We start from the raw sequence: 16,029 nt of genomic DNA on the forward strand, positions 1-16,029 counted from the left end.
TGGCTTGGGGAGAAGTGTGATGTGAAGTATCAGTCTCTCCGGTCTGTTGCCTCTGTAGTGTATAAGTTGGCATAACATTGTTTGAATGCTTGTGCTAATGCCTGTCCCTCATTTGCTCTGAGCCCTGATTGTGTATGGGTCTCTTGTATTCTGATCTTGTGTGCTTGGGCTTTCAGTGTATATGTCAGATGATGCCCTGCATTATTGCCACCGGCATACTGTTTGTGCTTTGTGCGGAGAAGGGCAAATTCAGCTGCATCCATATCTAAGACCTACAGCTGCCTCTAGGCCGGTGTCAATTGTCTCCTCACTTTGTGCGCACCAGTTTGTTTATGTATCACCTCTAAGTCATTCACTCTGTCATGTAGGGTGATTTGTTTGTCCCTTCTTGTCTTGTAAAGTCTAGCAGATATGGCTATGAAGGTTCATTTTACCACTGTTTTCAGTGCATCCCACAGAAAACAGACTGGGAAGTCTGGGGTGCTGTTCGACTGAAGAAAAAAGTAGTCTATCCTCCTTTATAGTAGATTCATGTGATTGGAGTTTCTGATTAAGGTGCTAGACCTTGTGGGGAGTCATGATCCCAGGGATCTAGCAAGAGAGAGAGATGGAATTGTGATTTGAAAATGTGGAGACACCTATGTCAGTAAGTGTGTTGCTGTTGTGATGTTGGAGAAGACAAGAAAGTAGTCTATACTGGCATAGGGATGCAGGGAAAAAGAATAGTCCATAGGAGAGGGATGTTGAGACTGCCTGACGTCAGTCATCCCCACCTGCCCCAGCAATCGCAGACCCACCCCTTTCATGGTCCCCCACCAACAATGAGGTCTGTGTCTATCACCGAGGTGGCAGGACTCAAGGCATGGAGGATGAACTGTTCTTGCTGTTCCTTAGGTGCATAAAGTTTGGCCAGTGTGAATGTATAAGTTAGCCAAGAGATCATCCAGGAGACAAACCTACCTGTCGCTTCTGCCTGGGTGTGCAGTATTAGCCCTTGAAATTTAGTGGCCAATAGAATCACTATCTCTGCCCTCTTACTAGGTGCTGATGAAAAGTATTGTCTATCACTCCATTGAGATTTCCTTTACCCCCCCCTCGAGTTTCTTCAGCAGATGTGTATCATGATGTAAGAGGCATGTCACAGTCTGAGTCTCAAGGCTGGCCAAAAACACCAATCACTTTTTAGGGGGATTGAAACCTCAGATATTAAAGCTCATTATCTTAATATTAGTATGGGGGTGGGTGATTAGGGCTATTGTACAGAGGTAGGTGTTAGTTGGAGCAATTAGATTCAGCTTGGAGCCTGTGAAGAGGGAGCCTCATGACTGCTGTTGAGATTCATTGTGAGTGTAGGATGGGGATGAGCGGAGAATCCAACTGAAAGTAACAAACTGAATCGCTCCCTTTATGGGATACTTAGCTGTCACTTGCATATGGTATATGTCCTTGGGCATAGAGGTGGAGCTGATATTAAATGTCTTTGATTAAATTTCCTATTGCCATGAAGAAGCTAGAGATATCGGCGGTCCTGATTATGAGGAGTAAGCTGACTGCTACATGGTGGTTGACAGGGAGTGAATTAGGATCTCAGTAGGACAGTGGGATAGATGTTAAGCAAGCCGATAGTCAGTCCAGGATCTGCTTATTGTTGCTGTTATGTTGCTGAAGTTGTTGGAGAAGTGGCAATCGCTCTCAGCAGCTTTCATCAGCTGATGGTTTGTTGTGGAGATTGCATTGCTCCCATCTGGTGATCAGCTTTCATGTGGTTGTGTTGAGTGATGGAGGGAGTGAGTTAGTTTGAGAATTTAGGGGATTTGTCCAGGCCCAGAAAAGAGTGAACTTCTTTTTTGGAGTGGACCACATATGTCTCAGTATTCCAGACAAAGATCAGGCAGAACGGGTGGCCCCATCTATATTTGACTCCTTTCTCTCGAAGGGAAGCTGTAGCAGCCCTGTGTAGAGAGTCAAGAGAATCCCCAATTGGTTCACCAAGGTAAAAGTAGACAATCCTAATGTTCTTTTTGTGGTAGTGTGGGCGAGCAGTTAGGCTTATCAGAACGCATTGCTCAGCATTTGTGGTACTCACAGAGGCAATAAATGAGCCACTCAAAAATAAATCTGAGACCAATTTGAAAAGATAACACAGTTCTTAGAAAAGTACTTTCCATTACACACCATAGAAATCAAAGGGGAAAATGGGAAAAAACACATAAAATCAGGTAATAGTTCACAAAGTTCACCTTTTCATTTTATGTCAATGTCGGGGCCAGGTCCAGAGTTCCAGCAGGAGAAGTTCAGGAGCTTTGTGGATCAGGCGGGAGCAGAGTGCTGTGGGTCTTGGAAAGTGGTGCAGAAAGACAAAGGTGGCCACTTGAAAATGCTTGCACATTTGGACCTAAAGGTAAGCCAGGTGGGTCTCCTTGGAGGGATGAGATTGCAAGGACTTGGGGAGCAAAACTGGTTAGTCAGTGCTAGGTCTAGAGGGGCCGGGTGCAGAGCACACAGGTCAGCTGGGCATCGTATGTCTTTAGGGTCCTCGTAGTCAGGAGCAAAGACATTGGAGAGGCGATCTTGGAACAGCTGGGGCACTCAGGACGTGGTTCTTTGGTGGTAGTGGAGAAGTGTGGCTCAATGGTTAGAGCGGCAGACCTTGATGCAGAACACTGGCCAGGGACCAGGGTTCGATTCCTTAAAGCACGAAATTATGCTGAAATCAGTTAGTGCTTACAACAGGGTCAGAAGGGATGTGAAGGGCTGCGTTACTGCAACCATTACATCATTGGCATAAAAAGCAATTTTATGATCCTGCTGGCTGATAGTAATACTTGACGTGTATATAAGCTCAGATCTTTTCTGCTATCTTCTTCATATAGAGAGCAAAAAAGAGCAGGAAGAAGGGGCATACCTGTCGTGTGACCCTGCTATCGGTAATGCAGGTGACTTGTGGCCATTCGCTCACACTCATGCCAGTGGACTAGCATAGCTGCACTTTACTCAGGTTCAGAAGCGGGCACCCAGACCCACCTTTGTTAGCGCATTCCACAGGTAGGGCCAGTGCACAAAGTTGAATGCTTTTTCAGCTTCTATCAATACGAGGCCTGCTGGGGTATGTGAGCGGGTAGCTTTTTCAATAAGGTGCCTCATTATTTTAGTGTTATCGCTATAGCCCCTTTCCATAATGAATCTGGTTTGGTCCAGGTCAATAAAGACCTGCTTGTATGGGTTGAGATGAGTGTCAAGGGTGCTCATACAAAGTTTGGCATCAATGTTAAGCAGGGATATGGGGTGATAGGTAGGGCATTTTGTTGTGTCTTACAATGGTCAGTGTCACCCACAAGGTGTCAGTAAGTGTTCCTGTGTCCCCCCAAAAAATTGTATGGGTGAGTGAGGATAGAAGCCAGCTTTGCACTAACGAGTTTATAAAATCTTGCAGTGAACCCATCCTTCCAAGGGGTTTTCCCTGATTGAAGCCTGGCAGTAGGGAGAGGACTTTGTCAGTCTGACTGTCTGCTTCTAAGGATATCTGGCTTGGGGAGAAGTGTGATGTAAAGTATCAGTCTCTCCGGTCTGTTGCCTCTGTAGTGTATAAGTTGGCATAACATTGTTTGAATGCTTGTGCTAATGCCTGTCCCTCATTTGCTCTGAGCCCTGATTGTGTATGGGTCTCTTGTATTCTGATCTTGTGTGCTTGGGCTTTCAGTGTATATGTCAGATGATGCCCTGCATTATTGCCACCGGCATACTGTTTGTGCTTTGTGCGGAGAAGGGCAAATTCAGCTGCATCCATATCTAAGACCTACAGCTGCCTCTAGGCCGGTGTCAATTGTCTCCTCACTTTGTGCGCACCAGTTTGTTTATGTATCACCTCTAAGTCATTCACTCTGTCATGTAGGGTGATTTGTTTGTCCCTTCTTGTCTTGTAAAGTCTAGCAGATATGGCTATGAAGGTTCATTTTACCACTGTTTTCAGTGCATCCCACAGAAAACAGACTGGGAAGTCTGGGGTGCTGTTCGACTGAAGAAAAAAGTAGTCTATCCTCCTTTATAGTAGATTCATGTGATTGGAGTTTCTGATTAAGGTGCTAGACCTTGTGGGGAGTCATGATCCCAGGGATCTAGCAAGAGAGAGAGATGGAATTGTGATTTGAAAATGTGGAGACACCTATGTCAGTAAGTGTGTTGCTGTTGTGATGTTGGAGAAGACAAGAAAGTAGTCTATACTGGCATAGGGATGCAGGGAAAAAGAATAGTCCATAGGAGAGGGATGTTGAGACTGCCTGACGTCAGTCATCCCCACCTGCCCCAGCAATCGCAGACCCACCCCTTTCATGGTCCCCCACCAACAATGAGGTCTGTGTCTATCACCGAGGTGGCAGGACTCAAGGCATGGAGGATGAACTGTTCTTGCTGTTCCTTAGGTGCATAAAGTTTGGCCAGTGTGAAAGTATAAGTTAGCCAAGAGATCATCCAGGAGACAAACCTACCTGTCGCGTCTGCCTGGGTGTGCAGTATTAGCCCTTGAAATTTAGTGGACAATAGAATCACTATCTCTGCCCTCTTACTAGGTGCTGATGAAAAGTATTGTCTATCACTCCATTGAGATTTCCTTTACCCCCCCCCTCGAGTTTCTTCAGCAGATGTGTATCATGATGTAAGAGGCATGTCACAGTCTGAGTCTCAAGGCTGGCCAAAAACACCAATCACTTTTTAGGGGGATTGAAACCTCAGATATTAAAGCTCATTATCTTAATATTAGTATGGGGGTGGGTGATTAGGGCTATTGTACAGAGGTAGGTGTTAGTTGGAGCAATTAGATTCAGCTTGGAGCCTGTGAAGAGGGAGCCTCATGACTGCTGTTGAGATTCATTGTGAGTGTAGGATGGGGATGAGCGGAGAATCCAACTGAAAGTAACAAACTGAATCGCTCCCTTTATGGGATACTTAGCTGTCACTTGCATATGGTATATGTCCTTGGGCATAGAGGTGGAGCTGATATTAAATGTCTTTGATTAAATTTCCTATTGCCATGAAGAAGCTAGAGATATCGGCGGTCCTGATTATGAGGAGTAAGCTGACTGCTACATGGTGGTTGACAGGGAGTGAATTAGGATCTCAGTAGGACAGTGGGATAGATGTTAAGCAAGCCGATAGTCAGTCCAGGATCTGCTTATTGTTGCTGTTATGTTGCTGAAGTTGTTGGAGAAGTGGCAATCGCTCTCAGCAGCTTTCATCAGCTGATGGTTTGTTGTGGAGATTGCATTGCTCCCATCTGGTGATCAGCTTTCATGTGGTTGTGTTGAGTGATGGAGGGAGTGAGTTAGTTTGAGAATTTAGGGGATTTGTCCAGGCCCAGAAAAGAGTGAACTTCTTTTTTGGAGTGGACCACATATGTCTCAGTATTCCAGACAAAGATCAGGCAGAACGGGTGGCCCCATCTATATTTGACTCCTTTCTCTCGAAGGGAAGCTGTAGCAGCCCTGTGTAGAGAGTCAAGAGAATCCCCAATTGGTTCACCAAGGTAAAAGTGGACAATCCTAATGTTCTTTTTGTGGTAGTGTGGGCGAGCAGTTAGGCTTATCAGAACGCATTGCTCAGCATTTGTGGTACTCACAGAGGCAATAAATGAGCCACTCAAAAATAAATCTGAGACCAATTTGAAAAGATAACACAGTTCTTAGAAAAGTACTTTCCATTACACACCATAGAAATCAAAGGGGAAAATGGGAAAAAACACATAAAATCAGGTAATAGTTCACAAAGTTCACCTTTTCATTTTATGTCAATGTCGGGGCCAGGTCCAGAGTTCCAGCAGGAGAAGTTCAGGAGCTTCGTGGATCAGGCGGGAGCAGAGTGCTGTGGGTCTTGGAAAGTGGTGCAGAAAGACAAAGGTGGCCACTTGAAAATGCTTGCACATTTGGACCTAAAGGTAAGCCAGGTGGGTCTCCTTGGAGGGATGAGATTGCAAGGACTTGGGGAGCAAAACTGGTTAGTCAGTGCTAGGTCTAGAGGGGCCGGGTGCAGAGCACACAGGTCAGCTGGGCATCGTATGTCTTTAGGGTCCTCGTAGTCAGGAGCAAAGACATTGGAGAGGCGATCTTGGAACAGCTGGGGCACTCAGGACGTGGTTCTTTGGTGGTAGTGGAGAAGTGTGGCTCAATGGTTAGAGCGGCAGACCTTGATGCAGAACACTGGCCAGGGACCAGGGTTCGATTCCTTAAAGCACGAAATTATGCTGAAATCAGTTAGTGCTTACAACAGGGTCATAAGGGATGTGAAGGGCTGCGTTACTGCAACCATTACATCATTGGCATAAAAAGCAATTTTATGATCCTGCTGGCTGATAGTAATACTTGACGTGTATATAAGCTCAGATCTTTTCTGCTATCTTCTTCATATAGAGAGCAAAAAAGAGCAGGAAGAAGGGGCATACCTGTCGTGTGACCCTGCTATCGGTAATGCAGGTGACTTGTGGCCATTCGCTCACACTCATGCCAGTGGACTAGCATAGCTGCACTTTACTCAGGTTCAGAAGCGGGCACCCAGACCCACCTTTGTTAGCGCATTCCACAGGTAGGGCCAGTGCACAAAGTTGAATGCTTTTTCAGCTTCTATCAATACGAGGCCTGCTGGGGTATGTGAGCGGGTAGCTTTTTCAATAAGGTGCCTCATTATTTTAGTGTTATCGCTATAGCCCCTTCCCATAATGAATCTGGTTTGGTCCAGGTCAATAAAGACCTGCTTGTATGGGTTGAGATGAGTGTCAAGGGTGCTCATACAAAGTTTGGCATCAATGTTAAGCAGGGATATGGGGTGATAGGTAGGGCATTTTGTTGTGTCTTACAATGGTCAGTGTCACCCACAAGGTGTCAGTAAGTGTTCCTGTGTCCCCCCAAAAAATTGTATGGGTGAGTGAGGATAGAAGCCAGCTTTGCACTAACGAGTTTATAAAATCTTGCAGTGAACCCATCCTTCCAAGGGGTTTTCCCTGATTGAAGCCTGGCAGTAGGGAGAGGACTTTGTCAGTCTGACTGTCTGCTTCTAAGGATATCTGGCTTGGGGAGAAGTGTGATGTGAAGTATCAGTCTCTCCGGTCTGTTGCCTCTGTAGTGTATAAGTTGGCATAACATTGTTTGAATGCTTGTGCTAATGCCTGTCCCTCATTTGCTCTGAGCCCTGATTGTGTATGGGTCTCTTGTATTCTGATCTTGTGTGCTTGGGCTTTCAGTGTATATGTCAGATGATGCCCTGCATTATTGCCACCGGCATAGTCTTTGTGCTTTGTGCGGAGAAGGGCAAATTCAGCTGCATCCATATCTAAGACCTACAGCTGCCTCTAGGCCGGTGTCAATTGTCTCCTCACTTTGTGCGCACCAGTTTGTTTATGTATCACCTCTAAGTCATTCACTCTGTCATGTAGGGTGATTTGTTTGTCCCTTCTTGTCTTGTAAAGTCTAGCAGATATGGCTATGAAGGTTCATTTTACCACTGTTTTCAGTGCATCCCACAGAAAACAGACTGGGAAGTCTGGGGTGCTGTTCGACTGAAGAAAAAAGTAGTCTATCCTCCTTTATAGTAGATTCATGTGATTGGAGTTTCTGATTAAGGTGCTAGACCTTGTGGGGAGTCATGATCCCAGGGATCTAGCAAGAGAGAGAGATGGAATTGTGATTTGAAAATGTGGAGACACCTATGTCAGTAAGTGTGTTGCTGTTGTGATGTTGGAGAAGACAAGAAAGTAGTCTATACTGGCATAGGGATGCAGGGAAAAAGAATAGTCCATAGGAGAGGGATGTTGAGACTGCCTGACGTCAGTCATCCCCACCTGCCCCAGCAATCGCAGACCCACCCCTTTCATGGTCCCCCACCAACAATGAGGTCTGTGTCTATCACCGAGGTGGCAGGACTCAAGGCATGGAGGATGAACTGTTCTTGCTGTTCCTTAGGTGCATAAAGTTTGGCCAGTGTGAAAGTATAAGTTAGCCAAGAGATCATCCAGGAGACAAACCTACCTGTCGCTTCTGCCTGGGTGTGCAGTATTAGCCCTTGAAATTTAGTGGCCAATAGAATCACTATCTCTGCCTTCTTACTAGGTGCTGATGAAAAGTATTGTCTATCACTCCATTGAGATTTCCTTTACCCCCCCCCCCCCTTGAGTTTCTTCAGCAGATGTGTATCATGATGTAAGAGGCATGTCACAGTCTGAGTCTCAAGGCTGGCCAAAAACACCAATCACTTTTTAGGGGGATTGAAACCTCAGATATTAAAGCTCATTATCTTAACATTAGTATGGGGGCGGGTGATTAGGGCTATTGTACAGAGGTAGGTGTTAGTTGGAGCAATTAGATTCAGCTTGGAGCCTGTGAAGAGGGAGCCTCATGACTGCTGTTGAGATTCATTGTGAGTGTAGGATGGGGATGAGCGGAGAATCCAACTGAAAGTAACAAACTGAATCGCTCCCTTTATGGGATACTTAGCTGTCACTTGCATATGGTATATGTCCTTGGGCATAGAGGTGGAGCTGATATTAAATGTCTTTGATTAAATTTCCTATTGCCATGAAGAAGCTAGAGATATCGGCGGTCCTGATTATGAGGAGTAAGCTGACTGCTACATGGTGGTTGACAGGGAGTGAATTAGGATCTCAGTAGGACAGTGGGATAGATGTTAAGCAAGCCGATAGTCAGTCCAGGATCTGCTTATTGTTGCTGTTATGTTGCTGAAGTTGTTGGAGAAGTGGCAATCGATCTCAGCAGCTTTCATCAGCTGATGGTTTGTTGTGGAGATTGCATTGCTCCCATCTGGTGATCAGCTTTCATGTGGTTGTGTTGAGTGATGGAGGGAGTGAGTTAGTATGAGAATTTAGGGGATTTGTCCAGTCCCAGAAAAGAGTGAACTTCTTTTTTGGAGTGGACCACATATGTCTCAGTATTCCAGACAAAGATCAGGCAGAACGGGTGGCCCCATCTATATTTGACTCCTTTCTCTCGAAGGGAAGCTGTAGCAGCCCTGTGTAGAGAGTCAAGAGAATCCCCAATTGGTTCACCAAGGTAAAAGTAGACAATCCTAATGTTCTTTTTGTGGTAGTGTGGGCGAGCAGTTAGGCTTATCAGAACGCATTGCTCAGCATTTGTGGTACTCACAGAGGCAATAAATGAGCCACTCAAAAATAAATCTGAGACCAATTTGAAAAGATAACACAGTTCTTAGAAAAGTACTTTCCATTACACACCATAGAAATCAAAGGGGAAAATGGGAAAAAACACATAAAATCAGGTAATAGTTCACAAAGTTCACCTTTTCATTTTATGTCAATGTCGGGGCCAGGTCCAGAGTAAGCGTGGGCGGAAAATCCGTTCCGCTCGCGGATTTTGCGGATTTTCGGGAAATCCGCAATCCGCGAGATTTGCGGATTTCCCGCAAAATCCGCAAATTCGCACAGAGCGGATTTTTTTGGCGGCGCGCGGCGTTGGTGATACAATTTTTGCGGCGTTTATCATCGTTTGCCGAGTTGTTTTTTTCGATAGTTTGCGAGTGCTGCGCCATTTTGGATCTTGCTGTGTGATCCCGCGGGAATTGGCGAGCGCGATTACGTCATCGCGGCTTGCCAGCGATAGTTTGTCAACGCGAGTACGGCGAGATCACGTCTCGCGGTACTTCGCAATTGCGAGATTTGAGATGCGGCGAGCGAAAATATAAATTTGCAATTCTGCACAAGAAATCCACCAGCAAGCAGCATAAACCTTCTAGAAATGATGATTTTTATGTGAATAACTCCTTAGTTTGACATTTGCCTGCACTTTTTTAGCGAGGAGTCCATTTTGGGGAGGGGGCAGGGGGGTGGGAGGAAGGAAGTGCCCCATAGTCTTCAACTTCCTGTTCCTGTTCAGCAGGCTCCTCCCAGTGCTTTGTCCATCTCCTGGTCACTTTTCATTTGGATGTGGACCTGGAAGGATTACTTTTTGTGGATGCTGCTGGATCTTTGGATTTGAGGCCTTTTTGACTTTGTTTGGATCACTGTTGGATTAGAAATTTTACAAGTAAGTTTGTTTGGGGCATTACAGTTGCTGCAACTAAAATTTTGGGATTTTCGATTTTTGGGCTGTTTTGGGGCCTTTTGCCCAGGGGTACTCAGTGGTGGGTGGACTGATTCTTTCTGTGGGTTGTCTTGAACTTAAACATCATGGAGGCCATAGATGAATTGGGATTGTGCTGATTTTTCTGTGTTTTTCGATTTTTTTTTTTTGTAAAATTTTGTGTTTTTCGATTTTTGACCTGTTGTTGGGGCCTTGACCAGGGGTAGTGAGTGGTGCATGGGCCTAGTCTTTCTGTGGGCTGTCTTGAATTTAAACATCATGGAGGCCATGGATGGAATGGGATTGTGCTGATTTTGCAGTGTTTTTCGATTTTTGGGCCTGTACTTGTGGCCTTTTCACCAGGGGTATTTGAGTCTAGCATGGGCCTAGTCTTTCTGTGGGCTGTCTTGAATTTAAACATCATGGAGGCCATGGATGGAATGGGATTGTGCTGATTTTGCAGTGTTTTTCGATTTTTGGGGGTGTTCATGGGGAGGGACATGCCATGTGGCTGGTGGCCATTTTGAGTGCAGCTACAGGCACTGGCCATGTGCTGGCAGGCAAGTGGCCATTTTGAATGCAGGCTTTGTTGTTAGGCCTCCAACCATTTTGCCTACTTTTCAACCTTTATTTATGCCCAGGGGTAGTGAGTCTTGCATGGGCCTAGTATTTCTGTGGGTTGTCTTGAATTTAAACATCATGGAGGCCATGGATTGAATGGGATTGTGCTGATTTTGCAGTGTTTTTCGATTTTTGGGCCTGTACTTGTGGCCTTTTCACCAGGGGTATTTGAGTCTAGCATGGGCCTAGTCTTTCTGTGGGCTGTCTTGAATTTAAACATCATGGAGGCCATGGATGGAATAGGATTGTGCTGATTTTGCAGTGTTTTTCGATTTTTGGGCCTGTACTTGTGGCCTTTTCACCAGGGGTATTTGAGTCTAGCATGGGCCTAGTCTTTCTGTGGGTTGTCTTGAATTTAAACATCATGGAGGCCATGGATTGAATGGGATTGTGCTGATTTTGCAGTGTTTTTCGATTTTTGGGGGTGTTCATGGGGAGGGACATGCCATGTGGCTGGTGGCCATTTTGAGTGCAGCTACAGGCACTGGCCATGTGCTGGCAGGCAAGTGGCCATTTTGAATGCAGGCTTTGTTGTTAGGCCTCCAACCATTTTGCCTACTTTTCAACCTTTATTTATGCCCAGGGGTAGTGAGTCTTGCATGGGCCTAGTCTTTCTGTGGGTTGTCTTGAATTTAAACATTATGGAGGGCATGGATGGATTGGGAATGTGCTGATTTTGCAGTGTTTTTCGATTTTTTTGTGCTCTATAACTGAACTGATGTTCCTCTGTCTTCCATTTTTTTTAGGTGCACAAGACTCAAGAGAACCACCAGTGCCAGGAAGAAGTCCTGCAGCGGTGTGTGTGTGCAGCATAACGTCACGCGACGTCACGTCTGGCCTCAGACAACTCTACAATTCGTGCAACTGCGGCCTGCTGTCTGACCTGCTCTGAAGAAGATGGCCCCGCCCCCAAAGAAAGTTCTCCGTAGCTCCTCTAGCAAGAAAGTTGCTAGTAAGGAGCAGAAGAAGCAAGTTACCAAGGAGGCTGGTGTGCCACCCGCCACTTTTTTTGGGAGCAAAAAAAAAAGTACGCCTGCAGCAGCAGAATCTGCTGGGGACCAACCTGAGAGCAGCACCCCTGCTCCATTGGGTTCAGTGCCTCCACCACCACGCCAACTTAAGTCAAAGCCCTTGAGTGCTTCAGAGGCAGTCAGTGTACTTCTCCAATCACCATCGACCAGTGATGTTGGCTCATCGCAAGAAAGTAGCAGCAATGTCCCTGAATCAACACAGGTTGTTGTAACTCATCTGACAAGTGTTGAACAACCACAGCCGCAACAACAACACCATGTGCAAGTACACGCCCAAGTACATGTGGAAGGAGAGGCAGCAAAAGGAGATGCGCAAGCAAAGGTGCATGGAGGTTCACAAGTGCCCACAATAGTTGTTCCTCCCGAAGTAGGGGCACATTTGGAAATCGACATTGAAGCTGAGGTATCATTGGAAGCCACTCCTCCTGATGATCATTCATTGTCTTCCACATCCCTAGCAAGGAAAAGATCAAGGGGGGTGTCTACATCTTCTTCAAGCCCACCTCGTTCTGGTGCAAGTGATCTGTCTTGGGAACCACAACTGCGGTCTGACAGTGAGGCAGAGGCACACCATGATCTGACACCGGCACCTAAGCGTAAAAGGAAGGTCGTCCAAAAACTCAAACCTATGGAGTGTGATGAGGCTCAACAAGAAGTGACAGATACTGCTGGTGATGAAGCCTCTCACGATGACGACGAGCCAGTCATCACAAAGGTCACTGCAGCCCCACCGGGCATGCAGCAAAGAGACATTTTGACCCTATCCCGAGAAGCTGCTGAGCGTGATGATGATGTCGGCGAGGAGGCAATGGAAATGGAATCATTAGATTTGGAGTTAAGTAGTACACCAAAACCTACCGCTTCCATATTTCTTCGCAAGAAGGTACCCACCTCGTCCTCGACCTCAATTCGTGGTGGTGAAAGTGCAAAACGTACTGAAGTTCGGCAATCCACATCCTCCACTTCATCTGTCATTAGCAGCAGGACCACCACCACCAGTATCGCCGCCTCCTCCGGCCCCCGAAGACATTTCAAGTCTCCAGTTTGGGACTTCTTTAGTGTTTGCCCAAAAAAGGAAAACGTAGCCATTTGTAGCCTTTGTAAGCTTCGATTTAGTCGTGGTAAGCTTGGTTCTAACTATGGTACCGGAGGCCAGAGAGGTCATCTTGAGAGAAGGCACGCTGTCGAATGGTTTCCGCACCTAGAGGCGGTCAAGAAAGCCGGAATTGCACGTAATGAAAACGTTGATTTGTCATCTGCTGATGACGAGGAGGTAGAAGAAGACGATTCAAACACTTCACTTACACCCAGTTCCCATGTCAGCAGCACACCCCATGGGAGCCACACTAAGAGTGTGGGAGAGAGTGAGACATCAATGCGGAAAAGTTCATCAGCGAGCGTAACTGGGTCGAAGAGATCATCATCATCCCGTAAATCATTGGTCCAGGGCAACATTAAAAAGATGTTGTTTACAGAAGCGCAATATGAACGCAACCACCCAATGACCCGTCTGTATAACACTAAGCTGGCTAAAATGCTAGCTCTGGACCTTCTCCCTTTTTCTTTTGTAGAAGGGGTTGGTTTTCTAGAATTAGTGACAGCGCTCTGCCCTAAATGGAAGGTTCCTAGCCGGTTCTATTTTGCCCGAGTTGCGGTTCCAGCACTACATGAAGATGTTCTGAAGGTGATTGGGGCAGCTTTGCAGAAGAGTGCTGTTCACACTATACATCTGACAACAGACATGTGGACCAGTGGCGCAGGCGCTGATTACATGTGCATCACTGCACACTGGGTCTCTTTTTCAGGGGCTAAAGCAAAGCTAAACTCAGGTGTTGACACTAACATTGTTTTTAAAGGTGCTCGGAAACATGCAACACTAGCCATGTTTGGTTTGGAGAAACGTCACACAGCAGAAAACATTTTGGATGTCTTTAACACAAAGGTCCTTAACTGTCTGTCCCCACTAAAACGCAAGGTTGGTTATGTTTCCACGGACAATGGCTCCAATATAGTTAAGGCCATGAGGGACGGTTACTATTTCAGAGTGCCGTGTTTGGCGCACTGTATAAACCTGGTTGTCCAAAAATTCTTGGGTAATAAACGCAGTGCAGCGTACAGTGTATTGGAGAACTGCCGAAAAATTTGCAAGCATTTCAGGCATTCTTTTAAGGCCCGGAAGCAGCTGAGGAGCATGCTATATCAATGTCAAATGCCAGTGAAAGCACTCATCCAGGAGGTGGTAACACGTTGGAACTCAACCTTCTACATGCTTGAGCGTCTGTATGAGCAGTATACGCAACTCGATCAATATTTCTTGAAAGAGGGTATAGAGGAGCTGAGGATGGGTGGGCCGCAATGGAACATAGTTGAAAGCCTAACACGCATGCTTCGTCCTTTTGAGGTCTTCACGCGTGCAGTCAGCAAGGAGGACTCTAATTTGGGAAAAGCTATCCCATTGTTGTACATGCTGGAGGACCAACTGAAGGAGGTGTGTTCTGTGTTTCGAAAAGATGACAAAAAGAAAGACTCTTTGCTTCTGGCTGAGCAATTATTAGAGCTCCTACAAGGTGATGAACGTCTTAAAAAGATCCACTCAGAACAGCATTACATTTGTGCTACTATTCTGGATCCACGCTACAAAAAGGCGCTGGCAGGCAGAGCATTCTTTCCTTTTGGTGATGAAGATGTTACAAAGTACAAACGTTGGCTAGCCTTGTCAGCCAAGAAGTTTGAAACAGAACGGCTGGAAATTGAAGGAAATGGCAGTACATCAGCAGGCCATCCCCAGTCAAAACAATCCACTTCTGCACCTGTGGCTGTGGCACAAGTGACCTCTCAGCCGTTAGAGACACCGGCAACCGGATCATCTGCACGAAAGACAACAGAAACATTGGAGGCTGAAGAGGATTGGCTAGCTCTGCGTGGGTTTGGTTCTCAAAAGGTCAGAGGCACAGCAAGAGCTACGCAAAGTGGAGGAACCTTGGAGGAGGACCTTGAGTCGATGGTGAAGGACTATCTGAATGACTCCACAGAGGTCTATGTTAATTCTGACCCATTGGCGTATTGGCATGGGAAAAAAGAATTGTGGCCACAGCTCACCAACCTGGCTATAAACTACTTGTCTTGCCCACTCGCAAGTGTGTCTTCTGAACGGGTTTTCAGTGCGGCTGGTGGGATTGTAACTCCCAAACGGAGCCGCCTCTCGCCCAAAAATGTGGAGAGGTTAACAATGATCAAGATGAATCAGCACCTCATACCACCAGATATAAGAGTACGAGAGAGCGTGCCGGATGAAGAGGAGGTGGCCAGCAACATAGATGAGGGAATTTCTACTCTGTCAGGTGGCACTGACCTCACCCTGGCTGAATTCGCAGAGTATGATGACGAAGCCTTATTCTTATTCCTGGACCGTGATACCGACTTCGAGCCCTGAAAATGAGACAACGAATCAATAACTTTCTTTTTCATCCTTATTCACTTTTATTCCTGTGTGTCTGTCTTTCTTTGTTGTGCACAGTTAATATAATTCAAACTTTAATCAGATAATCACAAAAACAAGCCCATCAGCAGAACTGTCTTCACTTGTTTGCTAATTTATTTGAAGGTGCCGCAGTCTGCATTCCTCAGGTTCACAAGTTCAGAAGAACATGCTCCTCTATCCTCCTCCTCCAGACTCCTATTTCCATCAAAGCAGAGGGCTGGTTTACGCCCAATGAAGAAAGACTCAGCACTTGTGGGGGTGTTGTTCTACCTCTTTGCAGGTGAGTTGACGGGTCTGGGGCCATTGCTGGGAAGCACTAAAAGTGGTTTGGACCAAATCCGAGGCGGAAAATTTTTTGTGTTTTTGATGACTTGCTTGCCTTTGAGGTGCTCTTAGGGGGGGTTCCGTCTGTTTGTGGGTGAGTTTCGTGGTCTGAGAGCATTGCTGGGACACTCTAATCTTGATTGCATTTGCTTTTCAGGAAATCCGTCGTGCCAACCCCGACTTATGGCCTAGATACGCAGCGCGTTTGGACCGAAGGCCCAGAAATATTGCAAGTATGAGATTTTGCTTTTGGCCTGTTTGGGGGTGTTATGCTTCTTGGCGGGTGGGTTGCCGGGTCTTGGGGCATTCCTGGGAAGGTCTAATACCGGGTAGAAGTGGTTGGGACAAAATCCAGGCCGATTTTTTTTTTTGGGCTATTTCTGACATTTTGCTCTATGTAGCGTTTTCGGGGGCCTGTTTGGGGGGCTTCCTGGTGTTTGTGGGTGAGTTTCGTGGTCTGGGAGCACTGCTGGGACACTCTAATCTTGATTGCATTTGC

This window comes from Lissotriton vulgaris, chromosome 1_1, assembly GCF_964263255.1.
Source record: "Lissotriton vulgaris chromosome 1_1, aLisVul1.2, whole genome shotgun sequence".
Lineage (NCBI taxonomy): Eukaryota > Metazoa > Chordata > Amphibia > Caudata > Salamandridae > Lissotriton > Lissotriton vulgaris.